Source organism: Rhipicephalus sanguineus, chromosome 3 (assembly GCF_013339695.2).
Source record: "Rhipicephalus sanguineus isolate Rsan-2018 chromosome 3, BIME_Rsan_1.4, whole genome shotgun sequence".
Classification (NCBI taxonomy): Eukaryota; Metazoa; Arthropoda; class Arachnida; order Ixodida; family Ixodidae; genus Rhipicephalus; species Rhipicephalus sanguineus.
Genome location: NC_051178.1, coordinates 27,718,260 through 27,731,080, shown reverse-complemented (window position 1 = coordinate 27,731,080; position 12,821 = coordinate 27,718,260). Strand labels below are relative to the sequence as shown.

The window sequence follows — 12,821 nt, the reverse complement described above, 5'->3', positions numbered from 1 at the left end:
TTGAAAGAAAACATTGCATAGCGAGTAGAGGTTTCGAGCATTCTCTACCTAGGAGACCAACTGCACCCGCGGTGGGCCATACAGGTAGAAAAGTACGTTTGTGAGCGTAAGGGTCGGGTCCCACCTATTGCTGTCGCTGATCCGTTCATAGAGGTTGATCCTTTGGTCAATGTGAACGCCATCCTGTCCGGAAAATACGCTAGGATAACGAGCAGGTGGTACGACTACGTAGGTGGAAGTCACGCGCGGGGCAGGCGGTGAAGACGACGTTCCTTCAACCTCTGACGTAGTCGGACCCGCTATGATACGGCCGTTGAGGAGCTTCGTGGTGGGTACAGGGAACAACCAGCTCTTCCACCACAATATGACGTCACGATGACGTCGCAGATAGGCAGAATGTGTGATGTCATTTCACGTCATCATGACGTCACGGTCACGTATCGTCACCTGATGACGTCCTCACATGACATCATAGCTTGGTCAAAGGTGGTCCGATCACGGAGGCAATGTAATACCAGATGTGGTGCTTCCAACCTTAGAGGCACCACATCTTAGAGGCTGAACTGACTGAACTGACTGACTGACTGACTGAACAAGTACTCAGGATGTTAGGTTCAAAGTTGTTTATTGATCAAGTTGGCGCGTGCCGGCGTATGTTTCTTCGAGTACAAAAGTGTCGTAAAGGAGCACCAAGGCCGTCGGGTGGATTTTCTTGTCGTATTTCTTTAGTGGAGGACACGCTCGCCACTTGTAGCGCCACATGCGGTGGTTGAAGGCCTCGTCATCTGGAAACACCTCGTTGTTTGAGAGCACAACGACGGGAATCCTGGAAATGGTCTGATCAGCAGAGTACTTGACCGCCACCGAGTCTACGTCACCACCAAACATTTGTCTGACAGTACCAAAAGCAGACGACTCACACTTCGGCTCGTTCCATACCAGGATGCGACGGCCCACGGTGTCCTGTAGTGGAAAGCTACTGTAGCGGTTAAAGGTACGGATCGTATCGCGAATAATGTAAAAGGAAAGAATAGGGTAAAAAAAGTTTTTTCCTGCATTTGTAGCGGACACACTCTCTATACAGTTTTTCTTGGGGACCGCCTTCTCGACCAGGCTATATAGGTTGTTTACAAAGGCCGACACTTCCTCGTGGATGCCATTAAACTGAAAGTTTATTAGTTCCATGATGGCGTCAAACGACGCGGGCACATCCATGTAAAAGATAGCGAGGTCACCGTGTGTGCCATCAAAAACAGGCTGGATGTTCTGGTACATTTGAATCAAGTCCAATGTAGTGTACGAGCACATTTCGTCATTAAAAACATGGATAGCTCGTTGGAGGCGCTTGTCTTCCAGGTGAATGAACCGAAACATCGGGTCTGCCAGCCACTTCGGGGTGCGTACAGTGTTTATCAACGGCGATGCGGGGTTTTCGCGTAGCCAATCGTGGATGGATTCTTCCGACGCTCCTTTTGAATGTTTTCGGCACTTTGCACCCGTTCTTGCGCGTACCTCGTCAGTGTCTCCACCTCTCGTCTGAACCCCATGGGCATCGTCACATGCAACTGAATGCGGGAGTTTCGGGTGTAGTATTTCCAAAACTCGCGCGGGCTCGTGTCCAGAACCTTCGAGTTGTCCCAAAACAGCATCTCTAACGTCGCGACCCCAATCATTTCCTCCCACTTTAATGTATTCCAATACACGGGGCTCACTATTGAAATGGCTGATTGGGCGAGTTGGTGATTCATAATACTTAGAAATACAAGCGCGTAACTTAAACAGGACATTACGAAGACAAGGACAAGCGCATACGCGCTTGTCCTTATATGCGCTTGTCCTTCTCTTCCTAAGTTCCTGTTTACGTTATGCGCTTGTATTTCTTAGTGTCACTTTTTCGATCAGCTCACAGCGCAAAAACGACGAGGACAGAGACCAAGAATGCGACGACACAGCGCTCGTGTCGTCGCTGTGAGCTAATCGAAAATGAACTATAACCAACTAGCCCAGATTTCCCTTCTTGCTAAGTGTCACTATTGAAATACTTGATGAGATGGTAGAGGTCCCATGCACTGGCACTTGTAGACCAAATTGACAAATTATTTCGTCGTCTGACGAAGCCAGCGAAGAGAACACATCGTCATGCGCCGTTGCTCCAACTGCAGTCGTTCAAGAACTGGACGTTTGGGAGTGTAATTCCTCGTGCGTGGAGTGCGACGGCAGCGATTCCGTACTGGGTGAGCCCTTGCTCGAATCCTCCGATAATGTCGTGACAATTCTCTCAGCCTCTCCGTCGTCTCGAGCGGGAAACACATCGCGCACAAGCTTTCTTCGTTTTGGAACTGACTGTAGCTGCACTGCCTAGCGTGGAGCGGATTGTAAACTTTTGCCATCTGCTACAATCCATGTTAGCATTAGGTTCCGCAAATGCCGCCAGGGTTTCATTAATGTCACACCGTTCTCGTTGTTCGAACCAATAAAATTTGAAGTTTGTCCCTGGTAATAAAGATGGCGTCACCAAAAATAATTCCAAGTGGAAAAATAAGAGTACCTCGTCTTCTGTCTCTTGATCGTCAAGCTCATGTTTGCGTGATTCTGCCATGGTCTCTATTGAAAAGCAAAAAAATGAAAGAACTCGGCGTATAGCATAGCTAACCGAAAAAGGGTGAGAAGTCTCAACGAAGGCGTCTTGAGTGTCCGCTTGACGTCCTCCCGAGTGGACAGCCTGTTGAAGACTGTGAGTTCTGAGCTGCTGTTTATGTACCCCTCGTGGCGGCCTTGCAAGCAATTTATGATTAGTGTAAAAACCCGTCATGAACTGGTTACGATTACGCGAAAACTAGTTCGTTATTCTCAATCTCCTGCATGTCGTTCAGTAGAATATATGTGCTTTTTTCTATTCTACAACAAAGGCGTTTTTTAAACACGTAATTTCCTTGTATGTCGTTGCAGTTCCACTCAGAAAACAACTCAGAAACAGAACAGCCCATTGGGGGAAAATGCCACTGAGCGTCCACTTCCAGCGTCTTTTGATGCATTAATTTGCGCTTGCGCAATCTTCTGCACTTCTGCCTTGTGTTCGGTAACTTCGGACTCCATGCGAGCAAGGTTGACTGCAGGTCCGTGACGTGTGAGGCTGTTGTAACTTGCTTTGATGTTGTTGTTGCAGTGACGCAAGTAAGGCCCCACGTTCGAGCGTAAAGCAACACTGTCGGCAACTATGGTGTCTACGTCAGAGTGAACCATAAGTTCTGTGTCAATTTGAAAAAAAGGCGGCAATGTCTTGAAAAGTTTCAGTTCGGCCTGGGTCGTCTTTGTTTGTCTTGCTTACTGCCAATACCCCAAAACTCATACTCGGTTGAATAGTTGAATGCGTCATGGTTTTAAACCTCTGGTGAAGTCAGTATTTTCCATACGGTCTACATACCTCACGTTGCGAGTGTACATATCGTCGGGTTGAAGTCGCATGCTGATATTTGTATCTGGTTTCTGCTCGTACGATTCGTAGTTTGACATGTTGCTGGTGGTGTCAGCAGGTGACAACGTCAGCAGGCAAGCCAAGATGTGTACGAGTTAACAACTCGTTGCCCGCGGTATAAGTGGGGCCCATCTTTCGCCATGCGTCACTTCCAAACTGGCACTCATAGTTGACTCTAGGTGTGCCCACGTGACCTTTGAACGGAAACCGGTTTATGAATTTGGTCAAGCGGGGACTAGCCTTGTCAATGGTAATAAAGTCGTAGGCAAAGTTGTGACGTGGTTCTCCTATGCACGCAGGTATGCTCTTTTCGTCATCGCCATCGTGGTCCTCGTTTGAGGGTGTGATTCTAAAACCTCAGTAGCTCTTAGCCAGATCGGAGTGGTCCTTCTCCTGAAATGGTACATAAGACTGTGGCTTCATCGGGCTGTTTGTGTCGCCTTTCTTCACGCGGTACATGCCGGTATCCAAGTAGCGGTTCAGTCCGACGGAGGGAAGACCATAAACTAGCATGTCAGAGTTGACGGGTTGGACAACCGAAGAGCCAGTCTTCCAAGGCATGCGTAAACCATGAGGGGTCACCTTAACAGAGCAACTCAACAGCTCCTGTCGGAGCTGGTATGTTAAGGTACGTGCCGTGTGGAATGCAAAGATACTTTCGGTCTAGTGGCAAGCGTGACAGTCAAGTAAGAACTCCTGGAAGCGTTTTCTCGGTGTCATAAACTAAATTGCTCTTCAGAATTGCCTAGAGCCATGTGGTGAGTATTTTGCTGTGACAGAAGACCGTGACCACTCCGTGGTCGCGAGTACGCGCGAAATCTGCTGAACGAGCTCTGTCGAATTTTCACCGTCACTTCCAACTCCTGCTCCGCCTGAGCGGATGGGCGCGTCTGAGGGCACCTGCTGCGACATCTGCGTACTTTCGGCGTCGCCGGCTAGGGGTCGCAGATTCAGAGGCTAAATGAGAGTGGCCACCCGGAGAGCCTGCTGCCTTCGTTGACTGCGGCTCTTTTGGCAGAAGTAAGGTCCACGTGGCAGCGCACCCGGCCAAGCCCTCAATTGTCTAAGTGTGGCTGCCTACCACGTTTTCATGCGACCCGGGTGCTGCGCACATACATGGACCAGGCTGAACGTGAAGTTTATGAGGCTTTCGCGATGAAGTGTAAAGATGAAGAATGTGGTAGCGCGCCTTCGAATTATCTAACAGAGAAGCAGTGTTTCTATCTCCGTATCTTTTTATTGAAATACCGTAATCAGGGGCTGGGTGGTCGAGCCGAAGTTTCGACAAGTGGACTTGTCTTCCTCAAGGCTGGAAGTAACTGATCACTTATGACTAAACGATAATGTGCAGCTGGACGCATGTGCTGTTAGAAACGCTGATATGTTTCCCTCCCCCGAGTTTTTCGTTTTCGTTTCAATGCATATTTGCGCATTTTTACAATAACCCAGCAGTTGGCATACAGCGCTAGCCCTGTGCGCATTCTTGTCCGTGTCTATTTCGTGCTGTTTTTAACTATTGATACGTACCAATTGGCTCGCACTCATTCGCTTTTAAATATGTTAATAGTTTATGAGGAATCGTTAGCGATTGGGGGCAATGCTAGATAATTAGAGGTTCTTTATTTTCCTGAAATGATACTGAGAAAAGTAATAAAATACGAGGTAACTATACCTCACACCTCGTGCAGGCTTCGCTATGCTCTTTCGTCTGCGCTTAGACACTCCGATGGTGTACGTATCTATTAATCCGTCGACAAAATCACCATACGCAACAATGCCAAAGTGCGGTGCTGTTTTTGTTCCTGTCGGTTTTGTCCAGAGTCTTGCGATTGTGAAAGTGGGAGATTAACGTGCAGCCGTTTGTCCACAACCCAGCCGGAAATAGTGTCTTTCAGGACACGCCTTTATTCCTGAAAGAAACCTCACAGCAGGTCATTCCTTATGGCGCACGACATGGTGGCCAATTCACTCCACCATGTGGTGTTTTTTTTTTTATATGCGCTCTTATTCGGGATCGTTTGCACTGGATGTGGGTGCTCGCCCGGAAACTTACCTGGGAACCACCCCGTCCGTGCAGCAGACCTTTTTGTTGTCCCAGTCGGGAATCGCTTGCTGCTTGCACGACACAATGCTAGCAGAAATAAACACAAGCCAAAGAAACCAAGAGCTGTCCAAAAGCTCTGCAGCAAAGCCCGGCGTATACTGAGAGCTCCTGCGCCCTTGTTTTTTAGAGGCGGAAGGAAACCGGCCGGAGCTGCGTGTTCTACATGCTTTTGTTCACCTTTCTGATGCATAATACTAACTAAAACTGTGCGGGTAAATTGCTTCTCGGGTGTACCTATTTAAAACCTTATCGAGAGAGACAGCCATATAAAGAGAGGCAGATAGGAAACTCGTAGGCCGATTCTTACAAAACATTTCTGCTTGAAGGTGATATAAATTGATGCGCTTTAAATTCACACATATGCGACATTAAAAATTGATAACTTCCTTGTAAATAAAAAGTGAGTTCCTGCTTACTTTGGTGAGAATTGGAGCCGCATTGTGAAGTCCGTGAGTGAGTGGGCTCATTTTCGTTTTCAAATAAGATATAAGAAGTATTCCAGATATTCCTTTTGCTGTGGACTCACTTGTTGCAAGGGTAGTTTCCGCCTCATTTTTAACGTCATGCTTGTTAATTTCTCACTTACATTGACATATATATATATATATATATATATATATATATATATATATATATATATATATATATATATATATATATATATATATATATATATATATATATATATATATATGTATATATATATATATATATATATATATATATATATATATATATATGTATATATATATAGATTCGTTAAGTGGCATATTGAGATATAAAATTCGCTTCTCATGACATGGCGTTATGACCGAGATGAGTTCGCGACTCAAATTGTGCACAAGAGCAGCAGTTTGGGCGAGTTCGTATCATTTTAGCGCATCTCAAAGTAAATGGAAACAAAAGTAACTGTAGAAGGGAGCACAAGACAACAGCGTGAGCGCTAATTTCCAGCTGGGTTTATTATTGCGTGACCGCGATGTTATGCTCTACACTGAGCGAACCATGTGACACACCTGACTAACAAACAAGGAAAACAAACACGTCAACAAATTTCCACATTTGCTTCAGTTTGTTCCTGGTAAAAAAAAAAAACTCGAGCATTCCAAGCTCGCCACCCAGTCGGCACGCATGGTAAAATCTTATCTAGTTTCAACCTTGAAGCTAAACAAGTTCACACATTGAGGCTCGCCGAGAAGCTACTGCATAGTGCTGAGTTGTGGCCATGCCGCCGCGCACAAGCGCGAAATAGAAAAAAAAAGTGCGATTGCTAGAAGATTTTGCTGTGCAATGTGTGTGCGGTCAAAAAAGCGCAAATGATCGTTTAGTCGTTTGCCGAAACAAGAGGACGTCGAGCAATGGAGAACAACATGCATCAGAAGCTAGCGCGTCTGGATAAAACCAACTTTCACTATGCTGCTTTGAAAAACTTCACACGCAACGGCTCTTTACCCTACTATATGGAGCATTATTTCGTTTGTGGGCCATCTTCAATGTTATGCGGGCTGCTGGGAGAGAGGAGGCCACTTTTGTTTTGGCAGGCGCTTTCAACAAATTAGAGACGCACACGAAATTTCGTTGTGTTTGTTCTCTGCACGAGCCTTGGTTTCACGAATGCTGGAATGAAGTGGCAGGAATATGCTCGCATACGTATTTTTGTTCGCATGGGATGTAGTATAAAATCTGAAGTATATTTACGATTGTTAGACGTACGTTAACTAAATACACTGTGCATGATGTGCATTTAGAGAAAGAGGAGTCACTGTAGTTTACTTTCTTGTTAAGTGTTCTTTAAATTACAGTTCTAATTTTTTTCGTTTTTTCTGGCATTATTTTGTCGTTGTCAACAGGCCCTAAACTGCGCCTACCCTACTTTGATCGCTCAGTCGGCAGTAAATGTTCAAGTGGAGGCATTGCCTGTTGTCTCCTATTGTCTTCGATCGTGCAGGGGCACCGATAATGCAAGATCATGCAGCCAAATTGGCAAGGCTGCTATCGTGTGTACCTTACCCAGTCACTGCATCCCTACTTACACATACAAAAAGTGGTAAATGAACGGTATGATTTTATTTAGCAATTGCGTCTTCGGAACCTTTTCTGGACACATTGTTTCGGAGGGGTATCCTATTATGGCACTCCCATATACCAGTCTTTAGTCATCAGACGTTCAAATGAACCATTTCTCGTGAGTTGTCTGTCATTATGACTACTATTTTCAGGCTGACAGCAAGTTTCACGCTTTCCGTGCATTATCCCAAAGTTGAAGAACTGGGAAGGAATGGAAGAAAGGAGGAGAGAGGTAGGAACGTTCACCCGTTCATATTAATCGGTATGCTACCCTTCACGGTTTGAAAACAATGGGGCAGAAGAGAAAAAACAATAGGTGAGAGAGAGAGGCAGCGTGGCAGACGTTAGTCTTGTGCGGTATACGGCGTCGCTATCAGTCTACAGCCGCTCATGCAAGTCTGCTGTCCGTAAAAATTTCAAGATTGCCTTCGCCCTTGCAAGATGGTGAGAATGGGCTCGAGAGAAGTGTCTGATGTGACTGTTCAACGCAGAAATTAGGGCTAGTTGGTAGTAACTGAACTCATACATCTTAACGGTGCAAAGCAACAATGACACAAGGAAGAGAGACGCAAACAGGACGTGCGGTAGCCAACACTTGAAAATTTACTGACGTGAAACAATGGCAATGCACATACATGCGCAGAACCTATGCTCTAAGAAAAAAGAGAGTCAAAAGAGGGTCATGGAACCGTGACTCTCTTCAGGTGTCCATCTGACCCCTTTTGGAAGGTACAGGCAGAGAAAAAGAGTTAGCATTTTGGAAGGAGTCATTGGACCCTCCTGAAGCGCGCTTCGATTGGCTTCGGTATACGGAAGAACCGCCGTATACGCCGTACATATCGTGCGCTTGCCCTTTGGCGCCGTTGTGGCGCCTTGCTCGCCGACGCAGACGGGGTTCGCGCTGGGGTGGCGCGCCACTCTCCTCTCTCAGTCGTCTCAGTCTCCTCGTCTATGGAATGCGTTGCGTGGTTGCGTTGGTTGCGCGTCTTCGGTGGTGTTGACGCCGGCTCCGTGCACGAAGTGACGCTTGGAGGGCGGAATATTCATGAAGCTGCGGACACCGACAACGGGCGCCAGTTAACAGTGAGTGCACTGCTTTCGTAGGAACATATTATACAGCTTTAGCTGGGCGTCCGCAGCAGCCTTGCTGAAGTTATCTGCCAGCCATTTCCAACAGCAGCCTGCGTCCGCGGGGCTGTTGCGGATGCCCAACTAAAGCTGTCAGTTAACGAGTTACCGCCGTTATGCGCGTTGCTGTACAAGCTCCCATAAAGTGAGCGATGCAAACAATTATCGAGGGTCATTTCTTGTTGATCGCACGTTGTGTGTGCACTACTGAAGGTGCAAGATGTCGTTTTGAGATGCATTTTAGCCTACTTGATAATAACATTTCCATTGACCTTGAGTGTGCAGCATGCTTCCGCGCGTGGCAACGTGAAAGAAAAGCCTGTGTACAGAACGCTCAGACGCACTATATATAATGGTTTTTGTTGGATTAAAGACGATAGTTTGAGGTGCAGATATAGTACGGTGGCTTCCAGAACGTACGTGGTAGTCATTCAAGTTGGACACGCCTCGCTGGTAAAGTGAAAAAGCTCTAGACTTTCGACGGCGCGCGTTGTTGCGGCCGCCGCCGTGTACTGTTTTCTCTCGTTTCTGTTTGCTGTTTTCTTGGTTTGCATGCACTGCGATGACGTTGGGCGTTATAACAGAATCGAGCGAGTGTACGCGATTGTGGGAGTTATGTGCGCTAATTCTAGCATATGACATGTCTGATCTCGACGTAGACTGCGTACGCACGCGCTGGGTGTTGATCGGGCCCTCGTACTTGCATCTGTTTATGTCAGTATTTAAGGATGGGTTACGTTTGTAAAACATGCAGTCAATAACCGCTCACGGCATGCCCCTGACTGCCGGAGGATGTGCTTTGTTGTTTTGTTGTTAGCCTTTATTATGTCTGCGTGAACCACTTATTGTGTAGGTTTTGTAAACCTTTCCTGCAATTTCATTTTCTCATCGTAATATCACGTTCTGCTTTTCAGATACCGTTTTTCATGGTGCTCACGCTGGACAGGAGCGACACCCTAGCAAGCCACAAGTCTGATGCCTCAAGCTGTCGCCACTTTTTGATTTATTCTTAATCATAAGGAATAAATATGGAAACATGATGGCGATTTCTGCTGTTTATTTAGCATCATATGACACTGTGCACATCACGGTCACACATTTTCGTAGGCTATACTCATAGAAGCATGTAAATGAGGAATACCCAAACTTCTTAATTGAAAATCACAGACCATCTTTTCGCGCTTTCTATATAACTTTGCTGGAAAATATGTGCTGTTTTGACGAGTTTTATTAAAATGATGCTAAAACTGAACTATTTTTTGCAGTCGCTGGGCAGAACGGCATGTATTATTGGACTTGCTTAAAATGAATACTCCACAATTTTCAACAGTAGTCGCGCAAAAGTAGAGCAAGGGTCAAAAGAGTAGCTTGAAATAATTGTGGAGTCGCTTGATGCTTCGGTGTGGGTCTCTTGACCCCCGTAGGAGCGTTACCGGCAAGAGTCGTATGACTCCCTATAGGTGGTAACGTGATCCTCCGGATCAGAGTCTTTCCACTGTTCCTAGATGGTCAGGGGACTCTCCTAGAGCGGGCCGACCCTGACCCACCAAGAGAGTCACCGTGACTATTTAAAGAGGGTCCTATACGTCACAAGTCAGAACTCTCCGAAAAGGGTCACGCATACTCTTTTTTTAGAGTGTACAAAGAGGCGCAGACGGTGCTGCTGACATAGATAACTGCAGTCTGGCTTTAGAGCTTAAGATAAGCATTTTCTTTGGTTGCAAAGCTAGTGAAGGCGTACTCAAGCATTTATTTGATTCAAGACTGATGCAGAAAGGCTCATAGATTTCTTGAGCTTGCTAAGTAGCAAAGCTGCGCAAAATGTGGGTGCTCTGAAGGTCAGGCATTCAAGAGCACCTGCGGCAGTGATCTCGGAAATTTTCAGCCCCCATCCTGTTTACTTGCCACTTTTTTGTGTGATTTGGCTTTGCGCTGTTAAGATGTCTACAGTATGACGTGGCCTCTCGAGACTTCCGCCACAATGCGCGTCTGTATCGGTTGTTCTCTGGCGATAGTAATCGTCGTGACTATTGACGCTCACTTTGGGAAATCATGGCAAAGTCAGAGCGTTTGATCTTGTTCAGCGTGGAGAGCGCGATTTGTCCTGCAAGTGTTCGTCAGTACAGGCAGACTATATCTCAAAAACTGAAACTATCTGCGTATTGGTCTACTGATGGCACTTGCGGGGTAGAGAGAACTTCAATCAGAGCAAGATGGAATAATGCGGGGCGTAGTACAACGTCTTGAACGCCTCGGCAGGTCTGGTGCCCCACGTTTGCGCCCCCGGAGAGAGCAAACAATGATCTCAACGCCAGGTAGCTAGCAATCCACCTAAAAACACACGACGCCACAATAGTGTCTTGTAGTACGTTATCATGTGGGCCTATTACATCAGAGAACAATGCTTTAGATAAGCGTTGACCGAAACTATGCTGCTGCACATACGTAGTGAGATCAAGATGATTATCTTTTCATGAACGGTGAACTAACTAGCCATGCAGATAAATCTTGTAGTGTTCAATGTAGCATTTGTTTCTTTCCCACGCTGTTGGCCAGTGTTACAGGGAGATTAATTTTACCATTAATGAGACTGCCTAAAATATGTGGCATTGCTAATGAAAAAAACACACCCGATGGTGCAAAAAAGGAAGAAGAGCTTCGCATCCAGTGTTCTATTTCTCGTGATTTAAGAGGTCCGCTAGGCTACAAGTCTGCTTTTTGTGTACGTCATATTTCAAGCGTAATTTATAAATCACTACGCCATTGTACCCATTATTAGGACTTGGAACTATGTTTTACCCTGTCTGAATTTTCATTTTTTGCGTTGTTCTAAAAAATGTATTGCTTCGATTACAACAGATGCCCTCGGCGCACGGATTCCATTTACGCTGCCCCTGTCGCGGACTCGTGCTGTTCCGCTCGTGAAGACGCACGCCTAATACCCGCGTCGAATACGTAACATGTAATACGTAATGAGACTCGCTGCGAAATCCACCAAACCAAGTGGACGCAGCGTCACGGTCAACTGAGTTTTGTCCATGCTTCTTGATAAAAGTTTAAAAGTTTTTATCGAAACGCCTTGGATCAGAGTTTAGCCAAAGCTTGAGCGCAAGTAACACTTACAGTACGCAGGCATTCTTACGGAGCTGATGTGTCGCTGTTTCCGTGCAGCAGTCTGAGCGGAACACAGTAAATGTAAACGTTACATTAATTTGGGTGGCGTTTGTAATCCTGCGCATCAGAGCGGACGACTTCAGAGGGTACTGTGGGTTGCTGTTGGAGATATCTCAGCGCAACGGCTTAAGCGACTGTTTTTCGGAGGAAAGAAGTGAAAATTTTTAAGGGCTCGTTTTTCGGAGGAGTTAGGCACATGTTGTGGTAATGCCGCAGTAGTTAGCGCCGTTCATGATCACGCGTTATTAAAAAAAAAACGCGCTACAGAGAAAAAACGCCAGGCCTGCGCGGAAAGCGCAGCACAGTCACAGCGAAAGCTGGAAGAGCGGCATTTCTAGAGTCCGTTATAAACTCTCCTGTGGCTACTAATACAGGTACATTAGCAACGTACCCACTACGCCACAAAGCGTAATTTTTGGGAAGTTGGGAAGCACCCAGCACGACATTATTCGTTGTTCTGCGGAGAAGCGAGGTACCATATGTAAGCGATTATATCAGTTTGTTGATGCGGCGGTCGATGACGATGAATAATCATGGTTGCGCCCTTTGTAATGGGTTGGAAGCTTTAAACGACCCACTAGTTACGTAATGCATATTGTGTGACGCCCGGTCGTTATTTAACTGTCCCACCACGCTTTATAACACACTTTAACCGGATAAACGTAGAGCGAGAGAGAGAGAGAGAATTGACTTTATTGAGACCCTGAGGAAATGGATCATGGGAGCCTTATGGGCTTCCTTGGCAACCAACAGAAGTGCACTTGCGAGGAACCCACTACGCTATAAATCATTGTAATTTTTGAGAAGTAGGGCAGTAGGCACTGTGCCATTTTTCGTCATTCTACAGACAGCCGTGGTACCTGCTAAACGCAT

The 12,821-nt window shown here is 46.2% G+C and overlaps 1 long non-coding RNA gene across 1 annotated transcript; it reads right to left on the bottom strand.

Annotated features, from left to right (window-relative positions):
- Window positions 1-616: 616 nt before the first annotated feature.
- LOC125757941 (uncharacterized) lies at window positions 617-1,025 on the bottom strand. The gene is made up of 2 exons (XR_007415580.1): window positions 921-1,025; window positions 617-837 (listed from the first exon to the last, which is right to left on the bottom strand). It is a non-coding gene; the product is annotated as an uncharacterized LOC125757941 (long non-coding RNA).
- Between the last annotated feature and the right edge of the window lie 11,796 nt (window positions 1,026-12,821).